Source organism: Eleutherodactylus coqui, chromosome 5 (genome assembly GCF_035609145.1).
Source record: "Eleutherodactylus coqui strain aEleCoq1 chromosome 5, aEleCoq1.hap1, whole genome shotgun sequence".
NCBI lineage: Eukaryota > Metazoa > Chordata > Amphibia > Anura > Eleutherodactylidae > Eleutherodactylus > Eleutherodactylus coqui.
The window spans coordinates 247400199-247415868 of record NC_089841.1 but is presented as its reverse complement, the minus strand read 5'-3'; the positions used below and the strand labels follow the sequence as shown (position 1 = coordinate 247415868).

At 42.2% G+C, this 15670-nt stretch overlaps 1 protein-coding gene across 4 annotated transcripts in view; it reads left to right on the top strand.

Moving 5' to 3' along the window:
• The window catches only part of PALM2AKAP2 (PALM2 and AKAP2 fusion), a 251641-nt gene that overhangs the window by 164353 nt on the left and 71618 nt on the right, over nt 1–15670 (top strand). The gene's annotated exons all lie outside the window — the stretch shown is intronic.

Below are 15670 nucleotides of genomic sequence, written 5' to 3'. Positions count from 1 at the left end.
CCCTTCTGTGACATCTTAGAAGCTGCAAGGTCTGACTCCCCTTGCGGCACACCACTGTCTATGGCTCTTTTGCCGATGCTCCAGTTCTCTTGGGCCAACCTGATGCTGCTCACACACACACGTATAATAAATATATATATACTTTTTTGCTCTTTTAGTTAAGTATTCCGTGTTATCCATTGTAAGGTAACACCAAATTCTCAAGTATCATTTCAATTGCCATAGCTACATTTTCATTTGCACAGTGCCATATCAATGTTCTATCAGTGAATAAAGTTGGAAATATTGGCATAGCATAGAAAAGGATGCTCTACTACAGGACAGATTGTACCGTGTTCTCTGAAGCACAAAGCACATTACACAGGGAAAAGAATTCATTATCTGCCGTCGGCACACATTAAGAAAGCCTTCCATCTTCACTGTATTTACATTGTTCTCTCACTATCCCTGTATTTAATGCACTCATAAAAGGATTAGATAATGTTAGAGACCCGTCAGAGGGGCCACCACTGACTCTGGATGGATGAAACTGTGTATACTGTAGATTATGGTATTATTGCTCGTAGAGAAACAAAATAGTCATCTTGCAAATATGATAACAAGATCTAATGCTAAAGGGAACCCGTCACCATCATCTCACCCCTAAAACTAACTTCCTAGGTTAAATATGAAAAATCAATCACTTCCAACACCCTCTCTTTTCCTAATAAGGTCAAGTATTTCCGTAATTGGGTGCGAAAGTTACCACACGCCATATGGAAATCAATAGAGAAGACTCATCTGGCCAAGAAGAGTCAAACTAATTCATAAGTTACTGAACTAACCACAGCTCTTTCTCTGGATAGAATGGGTTTCCTGTAACATAGTATGTTAGGCTGAAGGGAGACAATGTCCATCTAGTTTAGCCTGTTTCCACCCCGCTTTTTGATCCAGAGGAAGACAAAAAAAACAACAATGAGGCAGAAGCCAATTAGCCCCCTTGGAGGAAAAATTCCTCCCAACTTCATAATGGCATTCAGAATAATCCCTGGATCAACGTTTGAAAATTCCTACCTGACTCAAAGACGCGGATCAACAACCCTGCTGGTTATTTAATGTCTATATCCTGTAATACCATAGCGCTCGAGAAGCATCTAGTTTCCTCTTAAACTCCTCTATGGATTTTGCTATTACCACGTCCTCAGATAGAGAGTTCCACAGTCTCACTGCTCTTACAGTAAAGAACCCCCTTCTATGTTGGTGATGAAACCTTCGTTCCTCTAGATGTACCGGATGCCCTCTTGTTACCGTCACAGTCCTGCATATAAACAGATCATGGGAGAGATCTTCGTATTGTCCCCTAATGTATTTATACACTTTTTTCCAGGGTGAATAATCCCAATTTTGTTCGCCTCTCTGGGTATTCCAGTCCCGTCATTCCATGTAATAGTTTAGTTGCCCTTCTTTGAACCCCCTCAAGCCCTGCTACATCTTTCCTGAGCACTGGTGACCAGAACTGTGCGCAGTATTCCATGTGGGGCCTGACAAGTGCCTTATATAGTGGTAGAATAATGTTCTCGTCCCTCGCCCCTATATCTCTTTTAATGCACTGCAAAACTTTATTTGCCTTTGCAGCGGCTGATTGGCATTAATTGCTCCAGTTAAGTCTACAGTCATCTAGTACCCCCAGGTCTCTTTCCGTCTCAGTTTTCCCTAGCAGTACCCCATTTAGTGTATATTGGTGACATCCGTTTCTCATGCCCATGTGCATGACCTTAGATTTATCGATGTTGAACTTCATTTGCCTTTTTTTTTACCCAAGCCCCCAGCTTATCTCGGTCCGTTTGCAGCCGTACATTGTCCTCCATTGTATTTTATTGTATAGTTTTGTATTTTCTGCAACTATCAATATTTTACTGTGCAGTCCCTCTATCAGGTCATTGATAAACATATTGAACAGGATGGGGCCTAATACTGGACCCTGTAACACCCCACTAGCAACGGTGGCCCAATCAGACTACGAACCATTACCACTCTCTGTTTTCTATCTCTGAGCCAGTTCTTTACCCAACTACACACGTTTTCACCCGGTCCGAGTCGTCTCATTTTGTATATCAACCTATTATGTGGCACGGTGTCAAATGCTTTAGAAAAATTCAGATATACAAGATCAATAGACTCCCCCATGTCCAGCCTAGAACTTACTTCATCGTAGAAGCTGATCAGATTAGTCTGACGTGATCGACCCCTCATGAACCCATGCTGGTGAGGAGTTATTCCATTGTTTTCCTTGAGGTATTCCATGGTGGCGTCTTTCAGAAACCCCACGAATATTTTTCCAATTATTGATGTGAGACTTACCGGCCTGTAGTTACCAGGCTCTCTTCTTGACCCCTTTTTGTATATTGGAACCACACTGACAATATGCCAATCCAGTGGTACAACCCTGGTCTCAATAGTGTCCCTAAATATGAGAAATAGCGGTCTGTCTATCACGTCACTTAGTTCTCTTAGAACCCTTGGTTGTATTCCACCTGGGCCCGGTGATTTGTCGATTTTAATTTTTTTTAACCAGCTCTGCACTTCCTTCTGAGTTAGGCAGCTGATACATTGTGGGGGGTTCATTTTATCCCCATGCATCTTGTATGACATATCTTTTTACTTCGTGAATACACTTGAGGAAAAGCTATTTAATATATTCACCTTCCCCCCTACATCATCTTCTATGATTTCTCCTGCATTATTTGTTAAAGGGCCAGTGCTCTCAGTGCAAATACTTCTACCATTTATATAATTGAAAAATAGTTTGGGGTTATTTTTGCTCTCTTTGGCAATTAGTCTCTCTGCCTCCTCCTTGGCAGTTTTTATCTTTTCCTTACACAATTTGCATTTTTCCCTGTATGTTTTTAGCGCTTATTCACTGCCTTCTTGTTTTAATAATTTAAACACTTTCTTTTGTTTTTGCTTATTGCCCCCCTTACAGTCATAACGGGGCAAGTACTGAGCTGTCTATCAAGATAAGAGGTTGAGGTTAGCTCGGTAGCTCATGAATTAGCGTGATTCTTCTCAGTTATCACATCCGCAAGACTATTATTTTGCTTTTCTTACTAAGAGCAGTAGTACTTTTTTGAACTGGTTAACATGGAAACAAACTTTGTTTTTTGTTTTGACTTCTATAGATTCCCTAACCGGGGGTGCATACAGTGAATATTGGGTGTGCCCTGTGGCCCTTACCTTTCCAACTGTGGCGGTATTGTAGATGCACTTCCCACTTCAGGAAATGCTAAAGGCTCTTTTGTTTTAAAAATCCATTTTCATATGCCCTATTAGAGAATCCAGCATTAACTCAGGTGGTCTCCCTTTCAGGACCCTCATCCATAAACTAGATCAGAGAGCGATTATAAAGAAGGTCACTTTGGAACATCCAGCACATGCAGATAGTACATGGACAGTAAATTGCACCTGCGTATTTTGTTGTAGTGGCACTGCATGAGAATGCACAAATCGCAAAGCGTAAGGTCCGGGAAACATGAAGGCCAAGGAAGGTGTTCACTATCATCACAACTTGTACGGCCAATCCATCTGTTTGGTAGTCAACTATTGAGCTCGCTGCTGAAATCATTGTGAAAATAGTGGGGGAGTTCCCCGTCCTGTTGGAAGATGAAACCTGGGATTTTCTGTCCCGGCTGCGGCAGAAGCCATATATGTAGCACGTCCCCAGGATTGTTTCCTTGTGGAAAAAGAAGGGTCCGATCACCGTCCTACAGGTTGTAGCGCAAAACATTCACTTTGGGGGATTCGCACATACGCTCCACATAGACGGGCGGGTTTTCCCTTCCCAGATATTACGTTTGTTGCCCGAAAGGTGGAAGGCAGCTTTACCACTAAATACTGAAGATCCCATGAAACCATCGCTTTCCATTACAGCTTGCATACTCTCGCAGAAAGAATGTTGCTGCATTTTGTTGTCCATTTGCAGCTGTGATTGATTTTAGCGCCACCCACTAGACAGGGTCGAAGACAACTGCTTCCGCTCTGTACCCTTGTGTGTTATGACTCTCACAATGGGCAACTATTTAGTTAACTATTAGTGACTTATCCTGAGGATCGGTCATCAGTAGCATTTGGCCTGAAAACCCCTTTTAACCAAAGGTCAAAAAGAGATGGAGCAAGCAAATATTGAGTCTTGCGGTCTCATGTGGTTAGCGGTATGATAGTGTTAACCAACAACAGAGGGAGCCCCATTACAATCTTTGGAATAAGGGCACCTGGCGTGTTTGTGCACCCTTGCCTGCCAGGCTCCCACATGGGGATCACAGGCCCTCTTGTAGCCATAACCACTGCTCCTACAACCCAAAGCATTAGAAGTAAAGGACAATTTTCTTTGGGCATTGATCGGCATTTTGTTCCTGCCACGCACATGCCGAGTTGTTTCTAGTTTTTGATGATTTACGTAATAAGCATATTGAAGTGGGCGTATTTTGGGTGCCTTATTTTTTGAGTTTTTCTATATTTTTGAGTATGCATTAGATCAGGGGAGAATGCTGGAGAGTGTAAAGCCCGTGATTATTTATTACCTGCTTGTGACATATTCGTTAGTGTTGGCACAGCACGGTATTTACTTACCATTTGGATGTTTAAATGTATATGGCTGATGAAACATTCGCCGTAGTATTGCAGAAGGACAGAAATTAGACTGCATTAACTTATTTCTGGCAGACGTAAATTAATGTTACTACTGTTTGTCAAGGAGCGCACTGCTGGTTTTTGTCGTATCCAAAGTGTAAAAATCAATGGCTAAAGTCAGTGGTAAGAAACTCTACAGATGTGGCTCGTTATTCAAGACTGATGCAAGACAGGAAGATTTTGGAAATAAAACAGATGCAGGAAGTCTGCAAAAGAGTTAAGTCAATGTGATAATACCAATGATGAATTTAAAGGGACAGTAAACCTAAATCCACTTGTAAAAAGTACAACTTATGGGAAGACATTGGGTAAAACTGACATGGAAAAGAACTTAGGAGTTTTAGTTGACAGTAAACTTAAAATGGAGCAACCAGTGTCAGGCAGCTGCTGCCAAGGCAAATAAGATCATGGGGTTCAACAAAAAAGGTCTAGGGGCACAAGATGAGAATATACTATAGCATTTCCAACGCTGGATTTAGTAAGATTTCCCTGTATGCCACTTCATGTATTCAGCGCATCCCCGGTTCCTACGTGTGACTTCAGAGAGATGTATGCCTCGTCCCGACCAGCTTTACATTTCTGGCATACTTTACGCAGTTTGTGGCGAAAATTATACATAAATCTGTTGGTCCGGGATGGCCTTGTTCCCTACCGAAAGCCCTACCCACTTTGGGAAAAGTGGCAAGGCCGGCACCGGAAGAGGAAAGGTCATCAATCTTTTGCGCCAGCAGGACTGGCGCAAAACCATGCGGCTCTTCTATGCCAGAACTTTCATGTAAACAGTTAATAAATATTTCCCAAATTTCTTCCATTTTACAAGTCCCAGGATGGTTGTCTATGGAGTACAGGCTTGGAGATTTTCTGCATGCTAGAGGTCTAATCCCTTATGCGCTGCTGCCCTGCAAGGGTCTTGGTAAGGGTGTAACTATAGAGGATGCAGGAGATGCGGTTGCACCCGGACCCAGGAGCCTTAGCGGACCCATAAGGCCTCTCTTCTCCATATAGGGAGCCCAGTACTATGAATAAAGCATTATAGTTGGGGGCCCTGTTACAGGTTTTGCATCGGAGCCCAGGAGCTTTAAGTTACGCCTCTGGTCTTGGAACATGGACTCTGACAAGCACAACACCTGAGGCATCTCTGTGATACATTAGAAGTTGCTTCGACTGAATGCTGTACTTTAAGATGCTGAACTACAAATTCTCAAGAACACATAAATTAGGGAGAATGCTAAGAGGACCTCCCGACATCTGTTCAATAAATACTTGTATTTTCCATGAAATATCAATTTTGGAGCAAATAAAAGACTTGTAAATCTTATGTAACAGTAAGCTTTACAGGAACAACCAGTGTCAGACAGCTGCTGCCAAGGCAAATAGGATCCTGGGGACATCAAAAGAGGCACATAATGAGAATATAATTCTCCAACTATACAAGTCATTGGTCTGACCACACATGGAATATTGTGGACAGTTTTGGGCACCGGTAGTCAAGAAGGACATAATCAGAGCTTGAGCGGGTACAAAGGTGGCAACTAAAGTAATAAATGGAATAGGTGCACTACAATACCCAGAGAGGTGATCATAATTGGGGTTATTTACTTCAGAAAAAAGACGGTTGAGAAGCGATCTAATAACTATGTATAAATATATCAGGGACAATACAGAGATTTCTCCCATCATCTATATATACTCAGGACTGTAGCAAGGGGGCGCTCTAATAACTATGTATAAATATATCAGGGACAATACAGAGATTTCTATCATCATCTATATATACCCAGGACTGTAACAAGGGGGCGCTCTAATAACTATGTATAGATATATCAGGGGTCAGTACAGAGATCTCTCCCATCATCTATTATACCCAGGACTTTAACAAGGGGGCACTCTAATAACTATGTATAGATATATCAGAGGTCAGTACAGAGATCTCTCCCATCATCTATTATACCCAGGACTGTAACAAGGGGGCACTCTAATAACTATGTATAGATATATCAGGAGTCAGTACAGAGATCTCTCCCATCATCTATTATACCCAGGACTTTAACAAGGGGGCACTCTAATAACTATGTATAGATATATCAGAGGTCAGTACAGAGATCTCTCCCATCATCTATTATACCCAGGACTGTAACAAGGGGGCACTCTAATAACTATGTATAGATATATCAGGGGTCAGTACAGAGATCTCTCCCATCATCTATTATACCCAGGACTGTAACAAGGGGGCACTCTAATACTATGTATAGATATATCAGGGGTCAGTACAGAGATCTCCCATTATTTATTCATACCCAGGACTGTAACAAGGGGGCGCTCTAATAACTATGTATAATATATCCTGGGTCAGTACAGAGATCTCTCCCATCATCTATTATACCCAGGACTGTAACAAGGGGGCACTCTAATAACTATGTATAGATATATCAGGGGTCATTACAGATATCTCTTTCATATATTTATACTCAGGACTGTAACAACGGGGCGCTCTAATAACTATATCAGGGGTCAGTACAGAGGTCTCTCCCACCATCTATTATACCCAGGACTGTAACAAGGGGGCACTCTAATAACTATGTATAGATATATCAGGGACAATACAGAGATCTCTCCCATCATCTATATATACCCAGGACTGTAACAAGGGGGCGCTCTAATAACTATTATGTATAGAAATATCAGGGGTCAGTACAGAGATCTCTCTCATCATCTATTTATACCCAGGACTGTAACAAGGGGGCGCTCTAATAACTATTATGTATAGATATATCAGGGGTCAGTACAGAGATCTCTCTCATCATCTATTATACCCAGGACTGTAATAAGGGAGCGCTCTAATAACTATGTATAGATATATCAGGGGTCAGTACAGAGATCTCTCTCATCATCTATATATACCCAGGACTGTAATAATGGGGCGCTCTAATAACTATGTATAGATATATTAGGGGTCAGTACAGAGATCTCTTCCATCATCTATTTATACCCAGGACTGTAATAATGGGTCGCTCTAATAACTATGTATAGATATATCAGGGGACAATGCAGATATCTCTCCCATTATCTATTTATACCCAGGATTGTGACTGTAACAAGGGGGCGCCCTCTACATGTAGAGGAAAGATGGTTTCTACACTGACATAGAAGGGGGTTCCTTACTGTAAGAGCAGCAAGTCTATGGAACTCTGTCTGCTTCAGTTGTCATGGTTAAAGCAACCCTCCAGGTCTGGACAAAGATGGCCGAACAGCTACTCTGACTATCTGATGCACACTGTGTGTTAGTATGCATGATTATTCTAAGGCACTACACCTGCTGTTACTGACGAATGCTGCCCAGATGAGCGGCGCTGACCAGCCAGAGCAGCATGTAGTGTCTTAGACTACCGATGCATCAGATAGTCAGAGAAGCGATTCGGCCATCTTTGTTTCTCGAGGTTTAGAGGGTCGCTTTAATTCACTAGAAGAGTTCAGAATTGACTGAACCCCTTCCTCGAGTGTCATTATATTGCAAGTTAAAAGGGATGAATTTTTTGAAGAGCTGTGTGCCACTAAAAACATATATTTTTGCATGTGCCACGCTCGCTCAAAAATGTCACTTTTTAGCCTAAATTTTGCGGAAATTGTACACGAAACTGTATTCGAAAATTGTGCTGATGTAGACTTCACTTTGTGACTCATAGACAGCTCAAGATGCACAAAAGATGTGACATGTATTCAGAGGCTTGTGCCTATTGAAAGGACGTTACAGGGGCTACAGTTAACAACACAACTCAGTGATCGATCGCTGAGCTCTGTTATTGGTTGTGGCCCCTGTGACGTCTCATCAACCGGGTGGGACTGCAGTTGTCAACAGAGACCAGAGCAGGTACACAGCGAGAGCGGGTAGAGGTGAGTATGTCACCATTTGTTATTATAATGCAAGGGGAAGGGGTTGTTCTGAGTTCTTACAACTTGGACACCCCCTTTAATACATTTGCTGCATCTTCCTGATCGGGGGATTCAGATTAAGATTTATTCTTACTGCCACATTTGGAGTCTGGAAGGAATATTGTTCAATCAGTTTTTCAAGAAGGTCGCACAGGACCCTGTGAAAAGCAAATTAACCCTTTCCAAACCACTGTCTGACGTCTAAAGACATTCTGATTGAAGGCTGTACAGTTTCCGATGTCGGAAGACGTCCAGCAGGGTATTCTTACTGTATATTACTAGCTGCTCTGTTGTCGGGGACCTCTCCAGCATGTCCAATACCACAGTACTGGCTCTAGCCAGCAGGTGGCACCATTGTATAATGGCAGAAAGAGAAAGACCCCTAGGAAACCCTGAATCCAAAATTGGATTGCAAAGAGTTAATATACCATGTAACAACACAAAGTAGAACAATTCGGGCCAACTCCTACCACATCCCACTCTTAACTCTTATGGTGTCTACCTTCAGATGAGGATATAGATTAAGTACCTCAGGTGGTTCCTGGCCCAACAGAGTCTAGAAGGAATATATTCCCTAAAATGAGGAAAATAATTGTTTGCTTTATGGGTTTTTGCGCCTTCTCCTTATCAGCATGACAGGATATTAGGCTGAACTGGACGGATCTGTGTGTTGTTTTCAGCCTACATTATAATAACAAACTGTTACTACATTGTGAAATTCCCAAGTCTGTATGTGAATACATTTTACAGATAATTACCATATACTGTAGCAGGAATTTTCCTGGACTTTTCTTAACCAACTAGTACCAGCTTTCAAAAGCACAAGCGGGTATTTTCTGTTATTCGGTTTATTCTATTTATATCCGTTCTGAAAATGAAACTTTAATTCTTAAATTAACATTTTAAAGAAATGCAGAACTTCCCCCTGTATTGTAAGTCAGAGCGCTGCAGATGATTCCCTGCTGGACTTCCCCGTCGTCAGTCAAAATTCCCTACTTCTTTTTAATAAACTTATTTGTGAGTTTATTGTTTCACTTCAGAACAGTTCAACTGATGACCAGTGGAAACGAAGCAATGTTGACAACTGGTAATTTTATATAGACCATCTGCTGAACCGCGGGGAATGTCTCGCGTATTTGGTATTTTAGTTTTATGGATCCAATATAGGTAAGTAAAATGTAATAATGATGACCTTTTTACTTTATGGCTTTTTATTAACTTATTGGAGACAAATACTTCCTTTATCTATTGTTTGTATAGTCGAAGCATCGCATAAATAGGGAGATATATATATATATATATATATATATATATATATATACACACACACTGTGACATTTCTTTAATCCATCTGCTAATCTGCTACTTTCAGAGCTTCAAATTATTTTGGAGAGGACCAGGAATAGAAGAATGAGTTAGAGCACCTATTAAGAGTTGTCTCTGATTACAAAGCAGAATTGTACAATGAGTTAGAATTTAGGCCCATTTAGACACAGCGATTATTGCTCAAGATTCGCTCAAAGGCAATCTTTTGAGCAATGATTGTTGTGTGCATTTACACACTCTGAGAACTGCTGTGTTCTCGGAGCGCTCAGCTGGATACCAGCTGAGCGCTCTGAGCGTGGCATACAGAAGATAGCTGGAGCGCTGTCTTCTGCATACTCCTGCTGTGTTCTCCGAGCGGGATACCAGCTGAAACAATAGTATCAGTGGTATCCCGCTGAGACCAAAGCGCGCGGCACTGATAAGGCTCATCGTTGTCTTTCAGCTTGCTGAAAGTTAACGATGAGTGAATCGTGCATGAACACAACGATTATCGCTTAAAAGACGGCTTTTGAGCAAATTTTGAGCGATAATCGTTGTGTCTAAATGGGGTATTATATTTCATTTTGGCCTTTCTTCTCCAGTGTTTCTCTACTTCCAGTTGCCTCAGTCAATAGTTTGCATTAATCATCGTATTTGAAAGTGTGAAATATATTTTCTAAACTTTGCCTTTGTGACCATAAGACTGCTTTTACACCGGCGTTGGGGGTTTAGTTTTTCCTTCTCCAGTATGGGAACAGGAAAAGGGATTCCCCTGGCCGCACGGGTCTGTCTTATGATGGAACCGAATAGTGCTGAATGGACCCCATTGACTATAATGGGGTCTGTTCGGTTTCTGCTCTGCTGCCCACTTGCATGCCGCACTATTTTGTGCCGGATCTGCATCGGGAGGTTAAAGTACAGCTGTGAAGGAAGCCTAACCTACATAAAAAACACTTAGCAATATTTAGAAATTAAGAGAATACTAATACTCGGATGGATGAAAGCAGAAAACAGCACAGGAGGAATGACTTTAACCTAGAGGGTGGATGAATTTATATTCATAGCAGCTCTGAATTTCAAAGCACTTAACAACTTTATAAAAGGGCACACGGTGGAATTCAGATCAGTGGGATTTATGCTTATCTTATATTTAATTAAGGAAAATGCTGAAAATATCACCAGTGCCAAAAGTACATTTCTTGAAGTGAATCCGACAGGTAGAAAACAAGATCTCTGCTAGAGTTCCCATTCTTGATTTGTTATTGGGTGGTATTGTTCTTAAAGGGGTTTTCCCGTGACTTAAAATTGCTTCACAACCACTTTATTTTTTCTGGTTTTTGCTGTCCAGGACATGTGACTGTTGCAACCAATCACTGGCCACAGCAATGACCTTCTATAGCCAGTGATTGGCTGCAGCAGTCAAGTGTTCTAGTCAGAAGCAACCAGAAGTACAAAGTGGTTTGGAAGTAATTTTAAGTAATGGAAAAACCCCTTTAAGGTGGAATTCCTTCCTTGAAAGCAATTTCCTGGTAGAAATGACAATTCCCCAATGCAATACCAGTAAACGTATTCCCCTTCATCTTCATATTAATCCAGCATATGATTAGTATATTTTCCGGCTTTTCGGAATAGCCCATCAATATTTGGTCAGTGGGGATTCTAATGCTGATGGGAATTTGCACTGGGCCACCACTGCAGCTTCAGACTGAAGATCAGTAGTGATCCCAGGGGTCAAACCCTATTTATGGTCTATCTCGAGGACAGAAAGCTAAGGATGAAAGAAGCGGGGAAGAGCAAAACCAAAAGTGTCAAAAGCCTCAGCCTTCATTTCCTTCTCCCTCTTGGGGTCACCAACACTGATTGATGGAGGGGCTCACCCCAAAATGCGTATCTTTTTTGCTGGCTTTTAATTCACTAAGTAAAAGAGAAGTTGGATATGTCATCCTATTGTCTCATGGCTTCCATTGGAGAGTTGCACTAAGATATTAGTGTTTTCGCAACGTCTTGAGGATTGAGTCATAAGATGTCGTCTTTGTTCTTCAATGTAGTATTTCTCGGTGTTACACATTATCCTTTTTGAGAACAGCTTGTTATGGATTTACAGCTGTAATATATTGTTTCCATTTTTAAACGCTTGACTTAACTTGACTTAACTGTACTCTGAGGGACTCGGAATTGTTCTTGAACCTATCACTTTTATCATGGTGTCTCGTCTGCCTGGAAGCTGACTCCTCAGCAGTACCGTCCATATACAGCCACTTTACAGGTGATAGAACTGTGCTAGCGGTGAACAGTAATGCGTCTTGAGTGGTGCAGTCTGTTAAGGAAGCAGTATGCAGTCTTAAGTTCTCATTCCTGTAAAATGAGTACCCAGCTGAGTATAAGTTGGAGCTACGGAATAAGTTGGCGCTATACAATAACAAGTCCCTCCCCTTTCTTTACATGATTTGGTGGTTGATAATTCTACTGAATGTAGAGATTTATTTTCACTCACATCAAAGAGATTTTTTGTGGTCTGCTTTCACATCTGCGCTGCAGGTTCCATCGTAGATCTGGCACAAAATGCTCGAAGAAAAAGTCTTGCATGCAGGACCTCATCATCCAGTAAAATGCCGGGCAGCTGAGCGGAAGCCAAACGGACTCATTATAGTCAGTGGGGTCCGTTTGGCACCATTCAGTACCATCATAAGACGCATCCATTCTGCCAGGGGATCCCCTTTCTTGCTTCCATAACGGAACCCCCAACACAGTTGTGAAAGCAGCCTAATTAAATGCAATAAGAATGTGATTATGTTATTGATATATTGTTACTGAATATAAAGGGGAGTAGTCCAGGTGGAGATCTGCTAAGGGAACCTAGTCCAGCTGTGTATGTCATTATCTAGATCCTCTCTTCCAAAGTAGGTCCAAAAGTCTACGTCAGCGTGGCTTTACGTGGGACAACTATCGTCCGAATAGTTGCTCAATAGAGTGAAAATAAGCAACCGTTTCTCCATGTAAACATGGCCACCAACCAGGTGATGAGTAAGGAGTTGTTCATTAGTCGCTTTGTTTCAGCTTCCCTAAAAATAGTCACTGGTTGACTATTTATTGTCTGGTATTGTTCAGTGTAAATGCCTGCGGTGACTGAGCGGCGAATGAGAAGTCTTTCGGTTTTTGTTGGTCGTTCAGTTTCTTCATGCAGAAAACTGATCACTGTATCGTTCCGTGTTCCGTATTCACTAGTGTTGCTTATTCCTGTGTATGGATGGGACAACCCGTTGGGCATCTGTTGCCTGACAGATGGTCCCGTGTTAAAGCGCCTTTACCCATGTATATATGTATCACCTTCCCTTGTAATCCTGCCTGTGATGATAATGAGATGACTGCTGAAATAGTTCCCTCCTGAACAGGAAGTGTCAGACTATTATAAGGCTAAACGTACCGTTATATGGGGTAATAATCACCCGAATAATTACTGAAACAGCGAATTCAGGCAATAGTCGTCCGTGTGCACTTGGCCGCCGATAGGGCACTGAGCAATAAATCAGCGACTATTGGTTCCTGTAAAGAAATATTTGTTCATCTATGAACAACTGACTGCAGTAAATGGAGGTAGGTGGCTGGAAGAGATCTCCAGCGAGTGCCACCTCTATTCTCTCCTGGAGCAATAGTCGGTGTAAAGGCTGTCAGACACTTATAGACCTGACAATGTCAAGGGACCCTTAGTGATCAGTGTGAAAACTGCAGGATATTAGGGTTTATTTTAACTAGAAATCATAACAAATTGAAAAAGAAATCCCCCAAAAATTATTTAAAATATGTTTAAAGTGACTCTCCGATCCTGGAAAAACAAAGATGGCCGCACCGCTTCTCTGACTCCCCATGCATCATTAGTCTAAGACTCTCCACCTACTTTGATTGATCAGTGATGCCCACATGAGCAGCGCCGGACAGTCATATCAGCATGTAGTGTGTTAATGTGCTTTTAGACGGAACGAATATAATCGTTTAGATTCTCGCTGCATCGGGGGAATCTGAACAATAATCGTTCTGCGTAAAAGCACCTTAACACAAGATCGCAATAGGTGATCACAGCTGATGTCCCCCCCTTCCCTGCACAAGTCATAGAGTTTGCCTAGAACAGTCTTTAGAGATGAGCGATCATACTCGGTAAGGCGATATACTCGAGAGAGCATCGCCTTTTTCAAGTACCCGCTGGCTCGTCCCTGAAGATTCGGGGGGTCGGGGGCGGCGCGGGGGAGCGGGGAGGAGAGTGAGAGAGATCTCTCTCTCCCTCCCGATCCCCTCTGCAACCCACGCTCACCCCCGAGGATCCCCCGAATCTTCAGGGATGAGCCAGCAGGTACTTGAAAAAGGCGATGCTCTCTCGAGTATATCGCCTTACCGAGTATGATCGCTCATCTCTAACAGTCTCCCATAGAAGTCAATGCTGTCCATTGTATGCCTGGCCCTTGAGGCTGTTGTAAAGCATATCTCTTAAAGCTGCCGTAAAGCTTATCTCTACAATGTAGGCAAGATGGCCGCCCCCATATTCATATACAGATAATCGGAAAATAAAGACAGATTAGAAAAAATGGAAAATGTTTCACTATCTGATTTTAGTTAGTAAAACAAATCTAGCTGATACATTAAGTCTGTCCTCGTAGTCCTTTTATATCCCACCTCTTGAAGCTTTTTAATGGAAGGAACCATAAATGCTCTTGTCTTGTGTTTAGTGTGGGGCTCCATGTAGACGCCGCACATGATACCTCCTTCAGCTGCTCTGTCACTTGTCTGCAGCTTACAGGAACAGGTTAGTACCGACCTGTAAGTAGGGAGGAAAGAGCAGTGGCTTTGTTTGTGTCTAGTTGATTAAGTTTCCAGTTCAGCGCTTCACAAAAGCCGGTCCTGCCAACATTAAGGACAGAAGATGACCAAAAAACACATTTTATGTTAAACACGTTTTGAAAGAATTTGCAAAGTCACAATCTATATTAAAAAGAAAATCCCCAAATTCCACATTTTTTCACTTTGAATGGAAGCAGCCTGATTGTGGGGCAAACAATCGCCTGGTTAACGTTTATTTCTCAGACGCAGCCATACATATATTAATCCATATTGCCTGGTGTTCAAACTGGCCATATGTGTTCAATGACAACAGGGAATGGACAAACCATCCTTCTAAGGCTGCGGCAGAGGTCCTGTTGTCCTGCTCCATTATGGGAGCAGGAAAGGGGAATCTCCTCTCAGAACCGATCATCTGATGACAGAACTGAACTGACCCCATTGGCTATAATAGGGTTCGTTTGGTTCCCACTTAGCTGCCCGGCATTTCACCAGGTTAAAAAGTCCTGCATGCAGGACTTTATTTTCTGGTATTTTGTTCTGGATGTGGAATCCAATGCAGATGTGCCTTCATGCATCCACTGTATCCCAACACCTCCTAACAGTTTGATCAGGTGGCAGCAATTCATCGCTACCACTGTCCAACTTCTCACACCCCAATAATGTGCCCCTCTCAGACTCTGGTAACGGGTGAAATCTCTTCTCTGCGTCGTAGAGGCGTCTAGTGGTCAACAAGCTCTCTACAAGCGGAAGAAGAGGTCACTACACACAAGGAGCCTCTGAGAGCTATTTTATAGACCAAGGGGGAACCACTTTTAGGGCCTCCGGTGACAAGACCGTCCATCTAATCACCACAACTCTCATCATTACAGATCTGCTTGAGATGGACCTGCATGCCGAGTTTTACAGCAAAATGACAACTTCTTGTATGTCTTGATTTTTT